Below are 26193 nucleotides of genomic sequence, written 5' to 3' on the forward strand. Positions count from 1 at the left end.
GGCAGTAGAAAATGACAGCTTGCAATTTTTTCCATTTTTAAATTCTAACATTAAAAAAGGAATTATATTGTTTATGTCATAACTATATATGTATATGTATATATATATTACACCTATATTTCTGTATTCTATAGCTTCATTTAAATCACCTGAAGTGCTATAAATTTTATTTTATTTAATGAAAAGACCTCATTTCTCAGTGATTAAGATTCCTTGATGACAGTAATGATGATGTATGATTTGGATGAGGAGATAGAAATAAAAAGATAAAAGGAAGGAAAATCTATAATTAACAAAAAAAACACAAACAATAATTTTGTAAGTGAAATACATTTCTGCAGAATAAAATGGAAACAGAAGCAACAATAAAAATAATAGACAATTAAGGGTGGGTGTAGTTTGTATCATAGAAATGTTGAAAGGCAAAAGATAGGGTAATGTAATGTGTATGTGAAGACAATGAAAAACTGCTCAAAAGCCCTCTTTAAAAGACCTCCCCCTCACACATATTTCTTTCTATTCTATCTTTTCATTAACATGCTTCTTTTATTATTTCTAACTCAAAAGATGCCTTAGGAAAGTATTATGAAGATATGGCTTTGTTTTACAACTTTATTCATAGCTTTACAATAATGCATTTGTGACAAGCTAATATTCTTTGATGAGTTATGTCAGGTTTCTCCTAAGCATTTACCTGTCCTTGCTTTTGAGTGGGTTACTAGTCAATTTGCCTGATATTTAAATGTTACCATAGTGATGAGTAGTGGACGCTGTCATCTTTTTCTTTTTAATTAAAGAACAGATGCAGGTAAAGCTGATCTCCCAGTGACCCTTTTCAAGCTGGCATCAACACACTGATTGTTTCCAATTCTTTTCTTTCCTCTAGTGTCTCAGCTTTGTCCTTTCTTCCTATCAAGGTCTTTGTCCTCTTGGGTTAAAGTAGTAGTAACTAATTCTTTTTGACCCTTCCTTTGGGAGCTATATCTTGCAGGAAATGAAAGCCACTTCCACCAAATTAAGATGGAATGAACACTAATGATGCTTTAGTCAAGAAGACTTAACTTTTATTACTTAGCTCAGTAATCTGCATATGACTGGATTTGGCAAAATCCTAAATAGTAATATATCTATATGCATATAGGGCATATATAGGCATATATACATAGATAATGAATAGTTTTACCCATATTAGAATTGCTTTGAAGAACCATTGATATCTTCTGTTCAGTGTACAAGTATATCCACATATAGTTGTCCTAACTGATATTATTTTATAAGATTATGATTAATATAACTAAACTCTAACATGAAATTGTGAACCCCACTGTCATATTACCCATTTATAACACTGAAAACTTAAAACTGAAACTTACTGCTCCCTTTAATGTTTCTTCACCTAATAGCAGTATATGTTTTCATTCCCAAATAACAATATGACAAAAATTAATTTCTTTGCTTAAGTTTATTTAGAATTATGAAATCAAGGACAATTCTTCTGCTCTTCTTCAATGTTTAAAGTATTCCTCTATGGCTAAATTATTGCATTAACAAATTACCCTTCATATTATACCTCTTCATTCCATTCTCCTCTCCATTCCTTGATATCATGGAAATTTGGATCTCATGGAAAACTCTGGATCCTTGGATATTGTCTCCATTACTGAGTGTATTTTCTCTCAGGTTTTCTCCATCCAAACTTTTCTCTTGTATTTGAGGACTTTAGTGAGATGTTTTCAAATACCTTGATTTTTCAATTCATAAATCTCCTTAATTCCCAGGATCTGATTGTACACTTCAGACTAACCTCTAGTTAGGTTGGCTGTATGCCTTATTTATCAGTTTTATTTCTTCCTATATTATATAGAATTTTGAAATTCCTCTGATTGATAATAACTCCTGTCTTTGCATCTTTTCCTGTACCTCATCCCTCCTGAGATTATTCTAGAACCCTACTGCAACCTCTCGTTACCCCACTTTCTCCTGTTTTCCCAGTATATCACACTATGCCTGGTTTCATTCACTCTCTCCTATTCATAATCTTCATTATTAGTTATACAACAGTTCAACTTTACATTGTCCTCTACCTCTACCTGTCCCTGATTATCCTTTCCAAAACTCTAATGAAATATTTCTCCTACCACCCATATTTTCATTTTCTACTCATGATGTATACAATTAGAAAAAAATCATATCACTGTACTGTCTGGGTCCCCTACAAATTTATGTTAACTAACTGGCCTAAGTGTTCAGTGATAAATATTAATCCTTTGAATTTTCCCTGAATAATTCTCTATCAGTCTTCCTAGATTAGCTATTCTAAACATTTTCTTTTCATTTAAAAATTTGTTTTTGTTTATTTAAGGCAATGAGATTAAGTGACTTGCCCAAGGTCACATAGCTAGGTAATTGCAAAGTATCTGAGGCTGGATTTGAACTCAAGTCCTCCTGACTCCAGGGCTGTGCCACCTAGACCCAACTTTTTCAAGCCCATATTCCCTCTTAGGAGAACACTGCACCTCATTCTTTTCCTCAAAAATTAAGGCCATCCATTAAGAGCTTTCTCTTTTCCACTTTACCACATACTTAAGTGCCTCAAAAATATTCCCAATTCTCTTCTCACTTAGTCTAACCTCAGGTCATCTTCTCCTTTATAAGACTAAAGCTAGTACTTGTGCCCTTGATCCTATCCCATACTGTCTTTTCTGGCACCTTGCCCTTTTTGTCACCCCTCTTATTATCATCTCTGATTATAATCTCTGTTTTATCATCACTTTCTTTCTTAATGCCTAAAAATATGCTCAAATTTCTCCTATCCTTTAAAATAAAACCACTTGACATTGACATCCCCTCAAGGTGAATTTCTATATCCTTCCTTCCTTTCACTGCAAAACTCCTAGGAAAAGCTAACTCCACTCATTGCCTTGACTTCAATTTTCATTCATCTTTCACTCAGTTCTTTACAATCTAGCCTTACCATTTATTGGGAACTATCTCTCTCTCCTCTTCTTTCTCCCTTCCTCCCTAGACAATCCCTTAAATGTTTATCCATTTACCTTTTCTCAGGTCTCTTCCTTTCTGACCTTTATGTGACTTTTTTTTCCTCTTGCCTACTTCCACCCCTTTGAACAGTCTCTCCTACCTGATTCTTGGTCAAGCTACTTTTTCCTCATCCTCTTACCTTTTTTTGCAGTCTTCTCTGCTGGATCACCATGGATGCCCTAAGTCCTTTGCTTGCCAAGCCTGTCTTCTGAGTTCTCTGTTCTTTCTTTAATCATTTTCTTGGTAGTCTCATGTTTCCATAGATTCAGTTATTATCTGTATACACTTGATGTTCAAATGAATATATCTAGCCGTCATTCTTGTACTACAATTCCACATCACTAAATGTTTGCTAGATATCTATACCTTAGTATCAGTAGCATCTCAGTCTCATCATCTCCAAAACAAAACCTGGTATCCATATGTTCAAACCCACATCCTTGCCTTTCCTATTTCTGTTGGGACAACTAGGTGGTACAGTGGATAAATCACTGGCCTTGGAGTCAGGAGGAGGAGAGTTCGAATATACCCTCAGACATATACCAACTGTATGACCCTGGGCAAGTCACTTAACCCTGATTGCCTTGCATCCAGGGTCATCTCCAGTCATCTTGATTAATATCTGGCCATTGGAGATGGCTATGGAGAAGAAAGTGGTTCTGATGACTTAGCACAGTACCCCTTTACTCATATTCAATTCGTGTACTTGTCATGATATCATCTGATATCATGGTCTTCTTTGAGAATGAAGCGCAAACATCATCATCTATTGGGACTACATTTGTAGTCTCCACAAGATCATAGTCTTGATGTTATCAATTCCTCTCTATCCCACTACTTCACAAAATTGATCTACTACTTTGCTTATACATAAACCACCTCAATTCAACTCCTTATCACCTCCTTAACTGTTAGCTTCTTAACTATTTTCCCAGTCCTCTAGTATCTCCCCTTTCCAATCCATCCTTGCCAAATTGATATTCCTATAATCAAAGATTGACCATATAACTCCTATACCTCTTAAAGTTTCAATGACTCCTTAATGATTCTAGAATAAAATATATACTTATCTTCTCAAACTGCCTCCAATTCTTCTTTCCAAATTGATTTCACATTATCCCCCTTATACATGATATTTTCCAGATAAACTCATTAGATAATCTTGGCAAAGACATGGAGGTTGGGAGATTGGATAGCATACATGGGGTATAGCAAGTAAGTTCTACAATTTTTTTTATATAATTGTATGTATATGATATTTTATTCCTATAAATTGTAAATTCTTTGAAGGCCATAAATGATTAATTTTTGTCTTCATATACAGTGCTATTCCACAGCAAAAATAGGTACTTAATAAATTCATGTTATATTAAATTGAATTATCAACAATGTATTCAATTTAATATTTTATACTAACAATAATAGTATTAATATAATAATTAATATTTTAAAAGTGCTTTACATATATTAATTTATTATATCCTCAAAGGCAATCATTATTTATTCTTATTATCATCTCTATTTTACAGATGAGGAAATTGGGGCACAGAGAACTTAAGTGACTTGGTCAGGGTTATACATTTAAATAGTTTGAGACAGGATTCAAATGCAGGTCTTTCTGATTCCAAGGCCAGTGATAAATCTACTGTGGCACCTAACTGCCTAGCATAATATGTTAATACAATCCCAGAAATTAATTTTGTTTTAATTTTTCTTCTTGATGCAGTTTAAGTTGCAGTTTTCTTTATCATATGTCTTTGTTATATTGGAGGTGATTAAGTCATCTTACACTAATAGACTTAATTTCCTTGGGTTTATTATGTAAATATATATATATATATATCATGTTTGCATTTATGCATATTATACATGTTATCTTCCCCAGAAGAATGCAAGATACTTAAGAGCAGGGGTTTTTTTTGCATTTGTATCTATAGTCTCTAGCAAATGGCTCAGAACTTAGTAGAACTTTAATACTAAAATAATTGGGTGCATCAGTTGATGAAAAAAATTATTATAACATTATTTTAAAATGTTTCTTCTTCTCTCTTTTTTCTTTGCCTTATGGTTAAAAATACATGCTGTAAAAATTGAGGTATACTTAAATTTTCTTCATTGTAGAATGAGCAATCTTTTAAAGTAATTGTTCAACCTTATTTTTCTGGATTTTAAAGAATACACTTCTTTGAAATACTTTTGTAAATTGTTTAGCCTCTTTGTTATATTAAATCCCTTTACATAGTCTAGCAGTCCTGTAAAAACCTCCATTCCTACAATACTTTATTTGTGTAGGGACTAGGTACACTCTAGAGAATTCTCCCAATAGGATGCATGGTCTCATATACCTACTATGGAAATTTTCTTCATGACTCCCAGCCTGCTGGTGACAGGAAAACAGATTCCTTTTTCACCTCCACTCCCTACTTTTCCACCAGGGGAATGAACTTAAGTTAAATTTCAGTAAAGAACATGAGATGAATGAGGAATTAAGAATAATATTTTCTAAATTGTGAAAAGAAATGAATAACTGCATTTTCTTGAAACAATAAATTGTTTTTGTTCTATATTTTTAGACCATAAGAAAACTAGATTTGACTCACATTTTACTTTAGATAACTTTATTAGGCTTTGAACAATGTTTTCTAAAGTAGAGACTGTGTTACCTGCTAAGTACAGAGATAATTCTCAAGTCCATATTTTCTTTCCCCTTGAAGCATGCTTACATAGTAAACTATGAATTATAGTTTCTTAGATCGTTTAGTAAAAATGGGCATGTTTCTATCTTGATGCTTAGAAGCAAAGCACTACTAAATAACTCCTGAAGAAAATTGTTAAATTATTTAATTTCTCCCAAATTCCATGGAGATTTGAAAAGAAACTTTGAAGAGGTTACCTAAAACCAAGTTTATATTTTATTGTTTACATTTAATAATAGCATCATTATTAATTTTCTTCTTGCTGCAATTTTCTTCATTCTATGTCTCCATTATATTGGGGTAATCAAACCACCTCACACTAATGGACTTAATTTCCTTGGGTTTATTCTGCAAACATATAACTGATTCAAATATAAATATCACATTACTACTTGAGAAGTGCTGGTATAATGTTTCTCTACACTCTTTTGAAAATACTCATTAGGGTGAGGAGGAAAGATAAGTTAATTCCTCAACTATATGACAATAGAACCAATGCTCTTATTTTAGTCGCCTTCATTCTGCAGGCAGTAAAATACTTTTTATATTCCCTTTTTTAGTAGTATTGTTTCTATCTCAAGGTTAGAGACCATTGCATAGTAGTGACAAGAACAACTGAAAATTATGTCAAAACTGACTGGATAATTCACTCTGTGAATCAATAGCAGTCTGTGGCTTTATTTACTGATGACCAAGCCTCCTGGGAGTATGACTCTTCTAGAATAAAGAGATGAACATAAAATGCAACTGTTGCATTGAGACTGAACTCTGTCCTTAAGATAGGCAAGTATGCTCTGACTTCATCTGAACTCATTCACATAAAGCCTCTTTGGTGACTATGTTTCTGAAAGAGTTTTCCTCCTAGGGCTGGTGCCAGCAATGGCTTATACAGCTGTTCACTGGTTGTGCTAATGGAATGTCATCATTGTAGATATTGCATCATTAGGAACTGGGAGTTAATAACCTATAAATCATAGTGAGTTGGTGTCAAAGAGTAAGAGCAATGATGTCACTAAACATTCCACTTGTTTCCTAGATACTATAAGATTAACTGACTTCAACAATTTTTAAAAATTTTTTTTTTAGTTTCTGCCTATCATTTTTATAATGTTTTGAATTTTACAATTTTTCCACCAACCTCACTTCCCTCCCCCACCCCCACAGAAGACAATCTAAGTCTTTACATTGTTTCTGTGCTATTCATTGATCAAAATTGAATGTGACAACTTTTTAAAAAATGATTTTAAAACATTGCTTTATTTGATTGTGTAAAAATTCAGATTTATTCTAGTATATTCAAAAGAATCTATGATGTTTATTTCTACACTAATCTAGAAATGTCCTTCCCTATGAACTGATACATTTTAGGATTTCTGGCCCAATAAAACCTCTATAAAAAGTATATCTCTGTTGATGTCTTCTCTTGTGAGGCAGAGATAAATAGATTGAGTATGTAACTGATAAAAATGATTTTAGTATTCAATTTGTGGACAAAATTTAAGTGATGAGCATCAGAAAATATAATCTTTCTTAGTCATTTGTGAATATATATTTGTATAGATAGAAAATCTTTGAAGTTAGGGAACTGAAAACTCCTACATGGAAATTCCCTTTCCTAAGGCAGCTACCTGGAAATTTTCTAAGTACTACATAATTTGAGAATCTACTAAATAAAGTTCAGTGGTAGTACTAATCCCAAATCTTCCTAATCCTAAACCCACCCAGTATTTAGTGTGCATATCTATCTCTGTGTCTTGGATGTTGTAGTCTTTAAAATGAAACACAGATACTTCCTATTTTATTTAACTTTTTAAGTATAATTGCTGGGGAAAGAGTTAGATGGTTCATATTCACCTTCAAATACTATTGTATTTTAATATTCCCCAACTGTGGCTGGGTGAGTATTCTCTTCATTGTTACATATCAATCTCTCCTTCACTCTTCTTTTCTTTCCATCTCTCTCTCTCTCTCTCTCTCTCTCTCTCTCTCTCTCTCTCTCTCTCTCTCTCTCTCTCTCTCTCCTCATAGCTTGCTAGGTCTTCATGAATAATTGTGGTCCCAAAAAACTTGTCATCCAGTGAGTGATCATTGTGCTGCTAATGTTCCTCTTTAAACTTAGCTAAATTGGTCCTCACATCGATCTGTTCTTGAACAATTCCAGCTTCCATGTAACATGCCAAGGTTTTAATGTATCTCTACACCACATGGAGACCTTAGATTTGTATGGAGTTTGAATGGATTAAGTCTAATTAATATTTTTATAAATCACTTGTCATAAAGGTGTGAAGTTATTGCAGAGGAAATAAAGAAAAGAATGTGGAAGAGACCTTGGAAAGAATTGAGAATTTGAGGAAATTTGGTTCCAAAGCCTTTCAAGTCATGATAATCACAGGATTTCAAGATTCTTGACAGCACTTACTCCTTATCCATATCCTATGGATCCTGTGATATTTACTAAGGGGAAGAGGGCCATACAAATGAAATGTCTCCAGTTTCCATCTCTATTATTCTTTTGGGAGCTTCTTACCCTAATTTTAAGAAATAGTATAAAAAAAGATAAATCAGAATGCAATTTTGATTTAGAATCTTATTTAAGAAATTTTAAATATGAAATGTATTTGGCTTATTAGTTAAGAGTATTTTATTTCTGATATTTTCAGTTTTATATATATATACACAATTTTTGTTAGGCTTAAAAGTTCTATATTATGTTTGATTGTCAGTGAACAGTTATTTTGGAGAAAATGACTTCATATTGAAAAAAGGTACAACTATAAAATAAGTATTTTAGTATTTATACTCAAATTCAAAATGTACAGATATAGCATTCATATTGAAGTAGAAATAATAAAAAGAATATTTAAATTTTGGTAGGCCATTAAATATTAAAAAGAGTATCTAAGTGACATGCTGGGAGTGTTTTTTTTTTTTGTAAACTATTAACAAGTTAGGATGTCCTAAAAATGTTAGTGCAATTTAAGCTATTAAAAAAATAAAAGTGCACTAAAATTTTGGGGGCACTCTGTAGCTGGTGCACTAATTCTGAACAATTCAATTTAAGAGAATACAGCTTGCACCTTGTCCTTTTTAGGTTTACTAAGTATAAGAAGTGAATTTCATAAATCATGGAGTCCTATGGGCAAGTGTGCTATTCATTTGATTCACCACCTGAGCTCCCAAATATTGTATCTGGATCAATTCTTAGGGAAGCCTCTCAGTGGGTTCACCTAGGGATTGTCCTCCCTCCTTAACCTCCTCACCCCACCTCTATTAGCTCAGCTTATTAGTCAAGGATTTCATTTTACCCCATCAAAACTGCCAAGGCAACCTTGTCATTGTAATTTTCACGCCCTTTCATTTTCTTTGTTCTCTGTGTCAATGAAATCTTATCTCCATAGTCTTCTGTCATAGGGTAATTGCTTGGAACCAAGTTCAATTAGAGACTCTAACATAGTAAAACATAATGTACAAATGAAAAACCTTAGTAGCCACTATTTTGTATCATATCCATGTGGAATCTGCAGATCTATCCCATCAGTGAAACTGTTAGTGGAAGCAATTGGCCTCCTTCAAAAGTTTGGTTGAATATGAATTCAAGATTTTATATTTTATATTTACTTTATAATTCAAGTCTCATAAAAGTAGACTTCCTTACCATATTGAAAAGGACCAGAAATGCTTCTAGTGTGGGACTTGCTTATATTTGCAATAGTACTTTATTTATTTATTTTTTTAGGTTTTTGCAAGTCAAATGGGGTTAAGTGGCTTGCGCAAGGCCACACACCTAGGTAATTATTAAGTGTCTGAGACAGAATTTGAACCCAGGTACTCCTGACTCCAGGGCCTGTGCTTTATCCACTATGCCACCTAGCCGCCCCATGCAATAGTACTTTAAACAGTACTTTATAACAGCATATCTGCAACAGTACTTTGCAACAGTAAAAGTCAAAAAGCCATAAAAATAGATGGAAGTTTTAACAGCTATGGATCATCCTATTAACATTTGGGAGCCTTTTGCAAAAGAGGTGATGCTTCATTTACATTGAATAAATTTGTTTCTATTAAAATCACCCTTACTAGTATATTAGAGAAATAGGTCAGAGCTTTTGTCTGTTCTCCTTCTGCAATTGTATCCTCAGGGTCATGTAAAAATTATTCAGAATAAGGAAGTTACCCAAAGTCTTAGATTGGATTAATACTAACTTTCTAAGGGATTATTTGAAAAGAAATATATTGATACTATTGAAGATTAACAGTGAATCTACTGCCATCGTCTCCTCCTCTGCTACTCAATGAGCTGTTAAAAGGCACAATTTGTTGTGCTATGTCGCTAACAAGAAATAAATAACATGCAGCAGGTGCTACACAGGAAGGCACTGAGTGTTATTGTACTAACTGTGCCTGACTAATTCTAGCCAAGACAACAATTCTGTATTCAGTTAAGAAGAACAAATCATTTGGTTGTGATTTGGAACCTAGTTATTATTAATGTTGGGGCTGGATTGAAAAGAAGAAAAGAAAAAGGAACTATGTTCATACAGTACCTTTTGTTGGAGAGATTTAGATTCAACTTTCAATTATCCATATCATTAGAGAATATTAATGATGTGATATTCTTCAACATAATATGTGATATATAATAATATTTCTAGCTTGCTATAAAATATATTTATTATTTGGAGAAAGTATCTACTTTCCTCATTATGGTTTATTAGACAGATATTAAATTTATTTTTCATTCATTGAGCATATACTGTGATGGTAGATTAAATTTAGAATTAATCTAGGTATAATCCAGGCTAGTATTAAATATTGGCTTTTGATAATTTAAAGAATTTCCCATCTAACTCAATTTATGAACCCTTGTTTTATAACACATATTTATAAACCTTTGTTATATGGGTTTATGGGTGTTATGAAATCAACTATCCTCAATTAACATTTACTATTATTAATATTATTTTAAAAAATGCTCTTCTAGATGTTATGTATAAAAAAATAAAAGGAAAAAATATCCTAATCCCTGCTCTGAGTTTAGATCTATAGTATCAGATAGAGGAAGTTGAATTTTATCCAATCAACAATAAGGAATCACTGAAGATGTTCATGCAAGAGAATGATATAGTTAGCTGTGTGTTTTAGGATGATTATTTTGATAGCATTATGAGGCTTGGATTGGAAGTGGGTTGGGAGGGATTAGAAACAGTCAGACCAATTAAAATGTCATTATTATAGGTTTAAGTAAGAGAGAATAAAGGTCTGATTACAATAGGATTCTTTGTGAATGGAGAGAAGGATATAGAATAGATGCTATGAAGGGAGCATCAGCAAGATTTGAAAATTAATTGGTTATGACATTTTGAAGAGGAAGGAAAAATTAAAGATGGCTTTGAGATTGTGAACTTGAATGACTCAAAGAATTGTGCCCTCAGTAGAAACAATGTCTTGTGCTGTTTACCATGTTATTCCAATAATTTGTACAGAGCTACAGATGTCAGGCTTATCGTGTTTGAAGATAACATAAAACTAGAGTCAGGATCAGCTGACAAAATTAATATAGCAAAAATATATTAATGCACTAGAGGTGGGTCCTGAACATAAACAGATGATATTCAATAGGAATAAATGTAAAGTTAAGATTGGATTAAAGATTAATTTCACAAATATAAAATGTGTTAGTTTTTCTGGAAAAACAAAGATCTAGGGTTTAATAAAATATCTATGGGGCACCTAAAAGTGGTGTGGGGAGAAGCTAATGCCACTTTGAGCTACATTAAGAGAAGCATGTATAACATGAAGGAATAAGGAGGTGATAATCCCCAGTCAGACCACATTTGGAGTAATATTTCATTTGGAGGGTCTTGAGTAAGCTGAAAAAGTCCTGAAGTGAGCAACCAGGATAGTAAAGGTCCTTGAGTCTATATCATGTATAATTTGTTTGAAGTAACTACAGATATTTTTAGCTACAGATTAGGCATTTAGGGAATGGGAGAGGAAGAATTGGAAGGAAAGGGATAAAAGATGAGAGCTGTGTTCAAGTATTTAAGAGCTGTTGAGGAAAAGGGATTAGAATAACTCTGTTTGGAACCAGAGTGTACAGAACTATGTATGCCCTACAATATCAGAATGAGAAGGTAGCAGTAGGTAGAAATTGCAAAGAGGAGAATTGAGCCTTGATGAAAGGAAAATTTAATGAGAACAGAAATAAAAGTTCTAGCAAATTCTAGTAAAAAGACTAGTTAAATAGCCTAGAAATGGAGTGACTACTTTGAGAGGTAACTTCAAGGAGCTCTTGCTGCTCCTCTTTGACAATAATTCTGATGATGATGATGATGATGATCATCATCATCATCATGTTAATTTAGTACCTTCTGTTTATCAGAAACTGATAAACAGATAAACTGTATTAGGAAATTTTAAAATATTATTTCCTTTGATTCTCACAACAAACCTGGAAGGTCAGTTATTATTGTCCTCATTTCACAGATGACAAAACTAAAGCAACCCAAGACTAAATGCCTTGCCCAACATAACACAGATGGTAAGCACATGAGGTCACTTTGGAACTCAGGTCTTCCTGACTCCAGACCTAACCCTCTATATATTAGAACACATAGTTGCTAATAGTTCAGACTATATGTAATAGGGAGAAAAAACCTCGGGAGCAGATTTTGGTCCTGGGAGTCACAGAGATGGTGAATTGATCCTAGAGAAGTCATATGATATGATCTTTCCTTTTTTTTAAATTAATATGTTATTTTTCCAAATACATATAATGAAAGTTTTTTCAACATTCATCTCTTATGCATAGGTATATTTTTAAGTTTACAAAATTTCCTTCTACCCTCCCTTCCTGCTCCCCTCCCCTCAGTGGAAAACAGTCAGGGCAAAATTGTACATATACATTTTTGATAAACATGTTTACAGATTAGTAATTTTTGGTATCAGGAATTAGGATTAAGTAAAAGAGATACATAAGAGATAATTTTTATAAAGTGTGCATCAAATTCTGAAGAGTTTTTGTCCTATTTTTCTTCCTCTAGATGGGGATAACATTGTCCATAGCTGGTCTAATAGTGTTGTCCTAGCTCTCTGAATTGCTGAGAGGAGCTGCTACTATCAGGGCTGATCATCTCAACAATGTTGTTGTTATTGTGTACACTGTTCTCTTGGTTCTACTCCCTTCACTCAGCATCAGATCCTATAACTCATACAATACTCTTCTAGAGTCTGACCATTTAGGGTTTCTTATAGAACATTCATGTACCATAACTTGTTTAGCCATTCTTAGGGAGTGTATTGATGGTTTCTTCAATTTCTTTTTTCTGAAAAGGGATTATTTAAGTATTTTATTTTTTTTTAACTTTAGCTGATATCCTTTTACCTTTACCCTGTATGTATCTCCCTGCTTCAAATGTGTTTCTTGTGAACAATATATTGTAGGATTCCTGTTTTTAATTCATTCTGTTATCCCCTTCTGTTTTATGGGTCAGTTCATCCCATTCACATTTACAGTTGAGCTTACTAATTCTGTATTTCCTTCTGTGCTATCTTTCTCCATTTATATTTTTCTCTTTCTGCTTATTCCTCCTCACCAAAATTTTACTCCCTTTCCCCTTTAACTTTTCTTTTAAAATTTAACTTTTAAGTTTATTTTCACTTATACCTTTGCCTTCCTTTTTATCAGTCCCTTATCTTTGTCTCCCCCCCCCCTTCCCTATAGAATAGGATAGATTTTTAAACCCAAGTGAGAATGTATCTTATTCTCTCTTTAGGCCAAATCTATTTAATAGAATTTAATCACTGTTCACACTCTCCCTTCTTTTCCTCTAAAATTATAAATCTTTGTGCCTCTTCATCTGGTGTTATTTACCACTCAAGTACTATTAGTCAGGTATCATCAATCACAGTTTGAGTATTCGATTGCTTGATAAGCATATCAAAGTGATGATACTTAACAAAATATCATCACAGATTGATTGCTTGATAAGGAATGTTGTCTCAAATTACATCAAATTATAATTATAATCATTTTTTACCTTACCCCCTTTTCAAGTACCCTCCAAGAACACACAATCCTCCACATCAGTCAAAGTATCATCAAAAGTCAAATTATTTTTGGAACTATTTGTACACAACCCCACAGGCTTATTTTTTTCTCACACTTTGCCTCCACCTCCCCACCCAGGATATTTAACCCCTTGTTAAGTGAAGCAAGGATTATGACAAAACCTGATTTAATTAACTACAAGAATCTTAAAGGGCTCTAATTACTGGCAGGCTCTGGAAGTCTCACTTGAGAACTTTACAAATGATTATAAGTTATGGGAGACAGGGACAGGACCTCTCAGTTAATGATGCCCTCAATCAGACAAAGTGCTAAGCTTTGTCAGCACAATAGAATTAAAGTTGTTCAAAGGATAATGAGATGGTTAAGTTTAAAGTTAAGACCCTTGCTTTTCAATAGGGTGTTTTGTCTCAAACATAGTGAGTGATGTTTTCTTAGACCTCTTCAATGGAGTGACAATAAGAATTATACTCATATCCTTTAATTTCAATCTCATCAATTATATTCAATCCTTTAATTATCCTGAGAAGTAAAATTCTCAAGAATTAGAAGTATTACATCTTCCCTTTTAGGGTTGTGTATACTTTGTAGGCCTTGACAATACTTGTTTTATTTTTTTGTGTTGTTTTTCTTCCCCTTTTCATTTACCTTTTTATGCAATTCTTGATCCTATATTTGGCGATTGAATTTTCTATTCAGTTCTGGTCTTTGTGTCAGAAAATTCTGGAAGTCCTCTAATTCATTGAATATCCATCTTTATCCCTGACAGTATATTCTGAATTTTACTGGGTTGTAATCCATGGTCCTTTGCCCTCTGTTGTATGGTATTCCAGGTCTTCTGGTCCTTCGATGTTGAGACTGATAGGTTCCCCTGTGAGTCTGATTGTGTTTCCGTTATATCTGAATTGTTTTCTTTTTGCTGCTTGCAGTATTCTCTTCTTTATTTGAGAGTTCTAGAACTTGGCTATAACAGCCCTTGAAGTTTTAAATCCTGGGGTCTCTTTCTGGAGGGGTTCTATGTATTCTTTCAATGGTCATATTGTTTTTTCTAGCAGATTTGGACAGTTTTCCCTAATAATTTCCTGCATGATGTTTTCCAGGTTCTTTTTTTGGTCTAGACATTCTAGTAGTCCAACAATTCGTAGATTTTATCTTCTGGATTTATTTTTCAGGTCACTTGTTTTCAGCCTTTTTATTTTGTTTGATGGAATCTTGTAGTGTCATAGATTCATTGATTTCTATTTGTTCAATTCTAATTTTTAAGGTTTTGTTTTTCTTCAATTACCTTTTGTGTTTCCTTTATAAAGATGTTGAATTCTCTGGTCAATTTTTCATAATTTTCCTGCATAACTCTTGTTTCTTTTTTCCATTTTTCTTCTTCCTCTCCTCTTTGGCTTTTTAATTCTTTTTTAAACTCTTCAATGAGCTTTTGGATTTGAGTCCAATTCATAGACTGTTCTGAGACTTCCTCTGTGAATGATTTTTTACTGATTTCTTCTTCAGACATGGTATTTTTATCATTTTTGTCTGTAGTTTTCTATAATGAATGCTCTTTTAGCTTTTTTGCTCATCTTTGTTATTTTAATTCTGATCCTAGGGTATAGCAAGTATAGATCCAAGCTTTTTTTTTTTAATTGCTGGGTCTGGGGTTTGATCTCTGGCTCATTGTTGGCCATGCAGTCAAGGCCTTACCTTTGCACAAGTTTGTTTCCTCCTTTATGTTCAGGTTCTGACTTAGCAATGGTTTGTTTCCAACCAAGTCCTGTCTTTTATCCTGGTGTTCCCAGGGTTCAGAATTTGTTTGGGGTTAGGACCTTCCCTGATGGTTTGCTATCTAGCTTCTGGGACCTCTGCTGTTGTCATATTGTCAGGAACTGGATTGCACTATGGCTAAAAGTCTCCCATTGGCTTTCCCACTCTGGGCTTTACTTCCCCTTTTCTCCCAAAGAGACAAGACCTTCACCAAAGATCCTCCACGGTGTCTACTATTGAAAACTTCTGTGAATCTTCTCTTTAAGTGGGGGGGGGGGGGAATCTATAGTATGAATGTCAGAGCAGAGGATCCATTTATCTTTGTTAGTAAAAGCATCTAGGAGCATGTTAGCTTCACACTGCTATCTTGACTCTGTCCTGATATGATCCTCAACAGTTTTGCTAATTTGATTCCTGTCCTTTGAATAAGAGGTAGAAAGTGTAAGGTGGAGATGGGGGGGTAGGGGGGTAGGGGGGAAGAAGTGATGGGGGTAGGAGGTCATACTGAGTGTTAGACTGGATGGCCCAATACAGAAAATACAGAAACAGACCCATGATGAACTAGATTGAGTAGACCAAGGGCATTTACACTCAGTCACCAATCAAGACATTTAACCCAGAGATGGAAGTTCCCAAACAGAATAGATACATATCTTCAGGAATTGGAGGCAAAGAACCCAGAAGTCCTATTTAATGCAGACTATGCCAATGCAAAGTGGGGAGAAGCAGGACAACAGAGTATATTTGGCACATACATGCACACATAATACATACATGTATTACAAAACACTAATGTATATACATATTACATACTCTTGCTTATGGTACAACTTAAGAATTTACTGAATTTAGATTTGTTGACTCTCTTATTTTTAAATGTTTTATCCTAAAATTAAAATTTTACACAGTATTTTTCCTCAATATAATTTAATAATATTAACCAACATTTATAGCCAAGCACTTTAAAGGTATACAATATCTCTTATAAATATTATTTCATTTCATGCTCACAATTTGGGAAAGTAGATGTCATTATCATTTTACAAATGAGGAAACAAAAATTGTGACTTGCCTAGAATCACTGGTAAGTGATTACCAGATACTGGTAAGTATCTGGAACTCCATTTGAATTCTGGTCTTCCTTATCCTAGAGTCAGCACTCAATCCACTGCCTCTGGAATAATGTTCCTTAAGGACAGTGATTATTTCATTTTTGACTTTGAAGCCCCCAGGACCAAATACTTAAATACTTTGTTGAACTGAAATGAAAAGAATTGCATTTCCTTAGTAACAATAAAAATTATTGAAAATATAAAAAAAATTGAAGATATTTATTTTGGGCCCCTCTCCCCTTGAGAGAGGTGTGCCATTTATTAAGATATCTGAATAAAAAAAATTTTAATCACTTTGGACTATGTATTCACCAGCCATTAATGACATTCACAACACAGAACACAAACCAAAAATAGTTCAGACTAGAGCAGTTTTGAAAAGAAAAACTTTACCTTTAGACAAGACCACTGTCTGTTTCCTTAAGAACACTGGTTTGGAATAAATCTGGGATTTTAAAAGTTATAGAACTCTTTTCTCCCAAGAAGTACCCCTGACTCCAGACCACAGATCTGTTTTATAGACCTCTGTCCTTCCAGGAGCAAGTCTGAGTCCAGACAGAGGCTTGTCCCTCTTCAAAAATCCATCTATTTAAGTTCACATTGGCACCATTCGTGTTAACCTGAAACTAGAACCTTAAAATAGAAGTTAAAATGTGAACAATGAAGAAAAACAGATTATAGGCAAAGTTTTATTTCTCTGGGTTTTTTACCCACCACCTTTAAGTAATGGAGACCATCTTAGAAATGATCTCTCCAAGCAGAGTGAGATCACAAAATTTATACAGTTAGGAGGGGAGGGGAACAGAATATATAACAAGAGTAGATAAAACCTTAAACTTGCCAGTTTTTTATCTCAGGGAACCATTCTTCTACAAGGCTAGTTTCCTTGAGGGAGGTAACTTGTTTTTGAGTTTTGAGTTTAAGTACCCAGAGGGCAGGGTAAGTACTTGTTTTTGAAGTCTAAAGGTAGACTGAATTCTTTTCTCTTTGAAGGAGGGTCCAGACAAAATTCTCTTTTCAAATTATAAAGAGATTAGAAAGGGCAGGACATGTCTCCCTTTCAAAGTCTGAAGAGGACACATTCCAATCCTCACAATAGCTAAGAAAAACAACCTTTGACCAGGAAAATAAGTTTATAAAAACTTATAGTAAGGGCAGGGGTGAATTACAAAAGGCTAGACAAGGTTTGAGAGAAAGAGATAGAGACAGAGATAGAGAATGACACAGAGAGAGAAACAGAGACAGAGACAACCAGAAAAACTGACTGGCTGAGACTCAGGTGACTCTGGGCCACAAGGGGAGACCAGGTCAGGCTTTTATAATCTTGCCCAGTTCCTGGTCACAGAAGCATCAGGAGAATGTGGGCAAAGGGGCAATCCCTCCCTCTCTAAGTTACTGAAATCAATCTCTCAAATATTGAACTAAGACTGGCAATGTAAGTGTCAACCTCAGTGTCAATGTGTACCTCCCTGGAAAGGACACTGCCAAGGAAAACTCTGAAAATACCTGACAGGAGAAGACACTAGACACTTGAGGTCCTTTCTTGAACTAAACTGCCGAGCATTACAACATTACTACAGAGAGGGCAACTGTGATGGGCTGGACACATTGTTAGAATGCCAAAAGTACACTTACCCAAAAAACCTGTATTTTGTAGAACTAGGGCGAGCACTCACAATGGTTTCTAAAGAAGTGATATCAAGACTTCCTGAATGTCTCTCCTAAGAACTTTGGAATTGATTGCACAGCTTGGGCGATGCTGGCACAGCACTGCCCAGCATAGTGTTCCCTCATCAGTGAGGGGGCTGTGCTCTATGAGGAAGGCAGAATGGAAGAAACTCAAAGCAAACATGAGACACATAAGTTTAGAGTAAGTACCCCCAGGTGTTCCCATGGAATATTTGTGCCTATCCTTTGGGAGAACATTCCCAGCTTCTGTTGGTCTGATCAGCCACAGTCACTGAACACTTTAATTTGCACAATGGATAGAGCACTGACCTTGGAGTCAGGAGGACAGGAATTTGAATCTGGCCTCAGGCACTTGTCACTTACTAGCTGTGTGACCTTGGGCAAGTCACTTAACTCTGATTGCCTTACATCCAGAAGTCATCTCCAGTTGTCCTGATTCATATATGGTCTCTGAACCTTTTTGACTCAGGAGGAGAAAGTGAGGCTGGCCATGTGCTTGTCATGGCATCACCTAATGTCATGGTCTTCAAGAATGAAGGACAAACATCAGTTTCGCTCAAGCATATTGATGTCATTTTAGTCTTCTTTGAGAAGAACAAGAACCAACCAACCAACCTAAAATTAAGTTTCACATAAGGCACAAATTTTGGGAGGAGACATTCCTCCTGCATGTCCTCCTGAACATACCTCCTAGGAGATGTATCTGAAATCCAGTCTTATCCTAAGTTAAGGACCACTTCCTTGATAGACAAAGCCAGAAGTAGCTTTTCAGATCCTACCTTCTGATAGTGAAATTGTATAAAAACCCCTTTTCAAAGTTACATTTCTAGGGGTTTGGTCCTCTAACCAGGTCCCCCATGTGTGTCTGCATAATTAATGAACTTAGAGAAATCAATTTTGTGAAGGTACCATCTACCTCAAAATATGAGCATCATAATTATCAACTGTTTAGCAAGACTGTATATAATAGGCACATAATAGATGCTTATTTCACAGCAATAGCAGTAATGATCATGATGGTGAGAAGTCCTCAATAAATGAGTCCCCTCCCCAACAACAACAACAAAAAGAAAATATTTATTTTGGGTCAGCTAGGTAGCACAATGTATAGAGAACTAGCCCTGGAGTCAGGAATACCTGAATTCAAATCCAGCCTCAGATACTTAATAATTACCTAGCTGTGTGACCTTGGGCAAGTCACTTAATCCCATTGCCTTGAAAAAACAAAAACAAAAAAGAAAAAGAAGTTTTTTTTTTATCCATCCAAACTCACCAACTTCCTGAAATCTAGTCATCAGTTTTAGTTTAATAATCTTTGATATAGAGAATCAAGATAAGGAAATTGTTATTAACCAGGAATTACTCATTTTCCTATTTCACTAAAATTTTACCTTCTGTAGTTAAGTAAATATTTTTATAGGTATTTTTCTCACTTTTACATTACCAATGTTATTTTTTTCTAATTTAATTCAATGTTGAAGTATTGATATAATCTACTAAAATAACTATGGAGCTTTTCAGTTTTGTTATAGATGTTAGAAGCATATGATATGACTATAATCTCTTTTATTTTGCACTGCAGGTGGATTTGTGAATGTTAAGGGATACGGGTAACTTGAGAATAGTTGAGATCATTTGATAGCTAGAGTGATTTTTAAAAAGGCTTAATGATACTCCTCTTTTTTTTTTTGCATTGTAATCTTGTCTTAATACCACCTCTATCACTCTCCTGACTAATTTCAGCAAAACCAGCCAACACAGAAACATGTGGAAAGGAATGCAACATTTGGCCTCTGGAATCAACCTGAGAATCTGAAAGGACTTCAATGACCATATATAGTCCATTTATACCCAAAATCTGACAAATATTCATGCAAACCTCTCTTTGAAGGCTTCCAGTGTTATTGCCCCACTACCTCCCAAGGTAGTTTCAGTTTTTGGATAGTTTATTGATTTTAGTAAAGGAGGGTTATGGTGCCATAATTGAAGTGCTATAGGGACAGATAGAACTTTAAATTCTTGAACACCACCATCATATGATATATCATGCGCTTCTCCAGTATTTAAATCTTTATTTCCTTCAACCAGAGCTATTTTGCCAGGGATTCAAGGTTCTTCACCATTCTGTTTGCCCTTTTCTGAATTCTTTCCAGCTTATTAAAATCCAATTTAAACTTTGGGGTCAAGGACTGAATGCCACCCTTCAGATGTATTAATGCCTAAAGAAAAGTGCAGAAGAAATCTCAAATCTTTATTCTTGTAAACTAAAGAGCTCAGGATGATATTTTGTGACTGTCACAGTATATTCTTTTTTTTTCCTTAGGTTTTTGCAGGGCAAATGGGGTTAAGTGGCTTGCCCAAGGCCACACAGCTAGGTAATTATTAAGTGTCTGAGACCGGATTTGAACCCAGGTACTCCTGACTCCAAGGCCACCTAGCCGCCCCCATAGTATATTCTTGATATATATATTTTGTACTAGCAGTGTGATAATAATCTCTCAGATCTTTTTCAGAGAAAAACAAAACCTAGCACCTGCTATCTAATGATGCTGTCCAGATTCTGTATTTTTCAAGTGGGTTGATTGAGTTTACATTTATCCCCTTTGAATTTCATCTCTTTAGATTTAAACTAATATTCCAACATGTCATTTTGGATCTTGACTTCCATACAGTATGTTATCCATTTCTTTCAGTTTATTATCTTAATATTTGATGATCATGCATCTATACCTTCATCCAGTGTATTGATGAAATTGTTAGATATCCCAGCATCAAAAGTAGATTACTGCAGTATTCCTTTAGAGACCTCCTGCTTTGCTGACAGTGAATCATTAAGAGTTACTCATTGAGTACAGTCATTTGACAAATTTTGAATCCATTTTACTTATATTATCAGTTACTCTATGTTACTACATCTTTTCCACGATGTAGCATCAAAGAATTTCTTATAATCCAGGTGATCTCTACCCTTAGTCTTGCTCTTATATGTTTAAAAAAAAGAAAATAAGTGTGTTTTAGTATGTTAGCTCTTGATGAATCCATGCTAACTCTCTATAATTACTTTATATTCCATATATTCACTTACTATCTCTTTTTATGATCTCCTTTGGAATTTTCCCAGGAAAGATAAATATGGTTAAAAAATGTCTAAGTGCTTAATATATGAAAACCATAGGGTTAAACACTGGTGATAGAGATAGAAAACTCAATTTTTTTTCTTAGGGCACATTCTAAAGGAGGAGACAACATATTTATGAGAATCAAAATTTTTTTCTTTCTTTTTAAAAAAGTCAGAATATTTACCCTTCTTCAGTATTGCAAAAATGTTCCCATTTTCCATATTTCAAATATTCCTGAAATACATTCAAATATCAAATCCACTAGTTCTTTTCATCTCCAAGAATGTAGTTCATGTGAACCCAAGGATCCAAATTCATCAAAGACAGCTTTGGTGCATCACAGTTTCATGACTCTAAAATAAGGAAAGAGATATGTGATTCATTATTTGCCTTGCACTGAAACATTATAGCATATATTTCTGACTAACTTGTATTTATTTATTATAATATAATATGACATATTATATTTCTATACCAGAACTTTTCAGCCATTTCCTTATTAAAGAGAATTCAATTTCCATTTTTCCTGGTTTATGCAACATATATATGATGATGGATGAGGGATGATGGATGATGATGATGACCCACTAGTGAAATTTCTGTGTCAAGGGTTATAAATAGTTTAGTATATTTCTTTGCACAATACCAAATTGTTTTCAGGAATTATTGTATCAACTCATAGTTCCATCAAAATTATGTTAATAACATATTTTCTCATTGGTCTTAAAAATATTGACTGGTTATCTGTGAGGAGTAAACCACATTTTTAGGAGAACAGTCTTAACTGTCTCTTTTCATGTTATCTGAGATTTAGTGGAAGCTGTCCTTAAGGGGACCCAACTTATCAATTTGAGCAGAACTTGTGGAATAGTGATCCATCCTTCCTTCCTTCCTTCCTTCCTTCCTTCCTTCCTTCCTTCCTTCCTTCCTTCCTTCCTTCCTTCTTTCTTCTCCTCTTCCTCCTCCTTTTTTTCTCTCTTTCTCCTCTTCCTCCTCCTCTTTCTCTTCTTTCCCCTTTCTCTTCCTTTCCTTCCCCTTCTACTTCCCCTCCTCTTCATCCCTCTTCCCACCCTCCTTTCTTCATCCCTTATGACACATGATCTCTCTCTTCACTTGGAGCATTAAACTGTGGGTACTTTGTCCAAAGGAATAGAATTTGAGGTTTATGTTTTTAAAGATATTTTTAAACTTAGGGAGGTAATTGTTTTTAATTTGAACTTTATTTTAATTTTTTTTTCAAAAAAGCTGGGACAATTTATCTTTTGTACTATACAGTTTTCAGTTATGATTTATTAAAATATAACTCTAGAAAAATAGAATTTAAAAAACCAGTTGTTTCAAACAGAACTACTTGACTCTGCCTTTAAATACAAATTATACTGACTTTCATTGAATACTTACAAAAGTATGTGTTTAATTGGTCTTTAGCTTAGGAAATTCATAAAAATAAATTTAGCCATGATATCAATCTTGAAATTTTTTTCTACATTTTATTTTATGCCACTACCCTTAATTTTTATAATTCTAGTATAGTAATAGTCTCAAACTTAGGCCTCTGTGACTCACTGTTTAGATTTTGATGGCTAAAGTGAATGTAAATAGCAATTCTTTTCTGTTCTGGTCAGAAATTTTAAGGGTCTCCCCCTCCTCAATATTTTTGTAGCGGTAAATTGCCATCTTTTGTCTCAATTCTTACCTTAATCATTGAATGCCTGTTACCTTAGACAAACTTACATCTGGGTAAGACCTTAATTTAGAAAGGACAAGGTCAACTTGTTTTCCTGGGAAATCACTAGTCATTTTGACTTTTGTTTTACAACTAGACTTTGATGACTGTGGAGGAGAGAGTGAAACTTTGAGTTTGTATAGACCTCTGCCTCACTTAAATCCAAATCACAAGTAAATCAAGACGAGACCCCCTTGATGTCATTGGTTCTTTTTGAGAATGAAAAACAAACAACAACAAAATATTTTTTTCATCTTTTACCAATTTAACCAGTTTGATGAGGATGAAGAAAAATCTCAGTTGTATTAATTCACATTGTTCTTATTACTGATTTAGAGGATTTTGTAAATAATAGTTTTGTTGATTTTACTTATGGAATTTAAAATTTTAATTCCAGTTTTTGTATAAATGATATAGCACATAATTTCTTGCAAGAGAAATAAAGTATACTTACTTTTCCTCTGAGCTAACTGTTAAAATTCCAATTTCTTCCTTACAAGTATTGCTAACACTTGGTGTGTTTCTATGTGTGTGTGTGTGTGTGTATGTATGCATATGTATGCATGTTAATGTTTACATATGCATATAAGTGTATCTGTATAATACAATTTTGATCATATTATAGATATGTACTTCTGTACCTATGAATTCATGAAATTAACACAAGCAGGTATTATTGTGGTTAAAGTTTAATTTTTTTACACTTGTTGCTATATTTGTTTTTGTTCCTTTTTATATATATACATATATATATATCAAATTATATAATTTGTTTTAATATTGTTGAACCTTCCCAGTATAATTGGTAGTATTCTAACTTGATCAAAGACTCATTTAAATAATTTGTAAAATGGGATTGATTATAACATTTTTAGTATTTATTGTTTTCATCTTCAAATAATGTACTTTATTGGGTTTTAATCTTAAAATGTCAAAACCTTTCAAAAGCATTTTCCGAATATGTTCTGATAGTTGTAACTCAATGTCAGTCTATTTCTGACTAGTTATATTTATAATATTAACTTAAGCTAGCTCAATCTATAAAATTAGCTTAAATTAGCACAAATTTCATAATCCAGAAACTTGAGAGTATATGTTGTCATTTTTTGCCTTTTTTTTTAGTGAATTAAAAACATGCATACCTTTTTTATAATTATTATGTATTGAATCGAAGGGCAGCCATGTGGCACAGTGGATAGGGCACTGACCCTGAAGTCAAAAGGACCTGAGTTCAAATGTGAACTCAGACATTTGCCACTTAGTAGTTATGTGAACTTGGACAAGTCACTTAACCTGATTGCCTTGCATCCAGTCATACTGATGCATACCTGGTCACTGGACCCAGATGGCTCTGGAGGAGAAAGTGAGGCTGGTGACTTAGAACAAACCCAATTCAAATCCTATTCATGTGCTTGCCATGTCATCATCTCCCCTGATGTCATTTTCATCTTTTAAAATGAAAATCAAAACATCACTATATTGGACAGAAAATGCTATCTTACTATCTTCTTATGACATAGCAGAAATATTCACAACTGGTAGTTTAGAAAACTCCGACTCCAATGTTTAAATTATTATTATTATGATTATTATTATTATTAGGTTCTTGTTGTACAATCATATATTATACTAAATAACAAAACAAAAATTTAAATTAATAGAATATTTTAATAAGTAAAAGTTAAATGCAAGTAACTTTAAAAATACCCACAAAATGGTTACTATTTATTAAATTACAAAATATAAACAAGATGATACACTAATTTTTTCTAAAGAAAAGTTGCAAAGTATGTGTTTAATTGATTTTGAGTTTAGGAAATTAACAAAAAAATTTAGCCATAATATCATTGAAAAAAATAGAAATTTTCTTCATTTTATTTAATGCTACATCCCTTAATTTTTATACTAGTGATTTTTCAAAGTGATGTTGTTAAGGAAATTAGATTGAAAAGTGACATCTTAGAATTCATTCCAATATTTACTGAGCATCAATTGACCATCATAAATAACTGATGCATGATAGTGGTTTCATTGATGTAGCAAATTCCTTCTGAGTAAATGCCCTATACCAATTGTTCAGTTTCTCTGCACTATTGTCTTAGAGAGTCACCTAGGGAATTGAGAGAACAAGTGGCTTGCTTACACACAATATATGTGTTAAATGGGGTTTGAGCCAAGGGGTGTCCAGATTCTGAGATCAGTCTCTATCCTCTATGCCATTCTGTTTCTCTAAATGAGTTATATGTCTATATATTTTAAATTGCCTAAGAAAAGCATAAGGGATTTCATGAATGCATATTTACATATGACTTCAGAATTATTATTAAATGGCATTTTTACTTAAGGGCTCTCAGGACTATATTTATGACTATTAATTTAGAAAATGGCACTAGACCTGATCCAAAGTGTGAAAAACATTAGATTAAAAACTGTTGAGAATGTCACATTGGAAACATTCCTACGTTATGTGATTAGCATTGTGAATTCACTTGGTAGAAGACAGCATTAACTTTGTAGAATTTGTGTCTTGTCTTTTTCACAAGAATTAAATTTGAACCTCTCATTAAAAGACCTAAATCTCCTGGTCTTCAAGTTTCAATCTCAACAACAGGATGCCAAATATTCAGGTAATGAAAGCACATTGCTAATAGAGAATTCTATAAATGTTTCATTTTCCAAGCTCAATAATAACAGTTGAAATTAATTTCTGAAATTTTCTTTCTCTGTTACCACTCCATTTGATATTGTAGAAACTGAATTTTCTCCCCTTAATGGTAATTTTTGCACCATTTTTTTCACTGGACTCTTTCTCTTTCTCTTCAATTTTCATAATAATGAAAACTCTTATGTAAAACTTTAATGTTTATTTTCCAATACTAACCTTTCATACTTCACAAAAAAATTCCTATAGGACTTTGCATCTGAAGTTATTGTTATTTCTTAAGATTAAAAACTTTGTGAGAGCAGGGTCTATATCTATATCTATCTATAA

The 26193-nt window shown here is 33.6% G+C and overlaps 1 protein-coding gene across 10 annotated transcripts in view; it reads left to right on the forward strand.

The window, feature by feature from the left end:
* The window catches only part of SOX5 (SRY-box transcription factor 5), a 1270393-nt gene that overhangs the window by 565399 nt on the left and 678801 nt on the right, over positions 1-26193 (forward strand). Inside the window, exon 5 of one of the 10 annotated variants that reach the window (XM_074194250.1) lies at positions 4183-4254. The exons of the other annotated variants lie outside the window; for them this stretch is intronic. The gene's annotated coding sequence lies outside the window, so the exon portion shown is untranslated. The remainder of the gene's footprint in view (positions 1-4182; positions 4255-26193) is intronic. 10 annotated transcript variants of the gene reach the window in all.

Source organism: Macrotis lagotis, chromosome 7 (genome assembly GCF_037893015.1).
Source record: "Macrotis lagotis isolate mMagLag1 chromosome 7, bilby.v1.9.chrom.fasta, whole genome shotgun sequence".
NCBI lineage: Eukaryota > Metazoa > Chordata > Mammalia > Peramelemorphia > Peramelidae > Macrotis > Macrotis lagotis.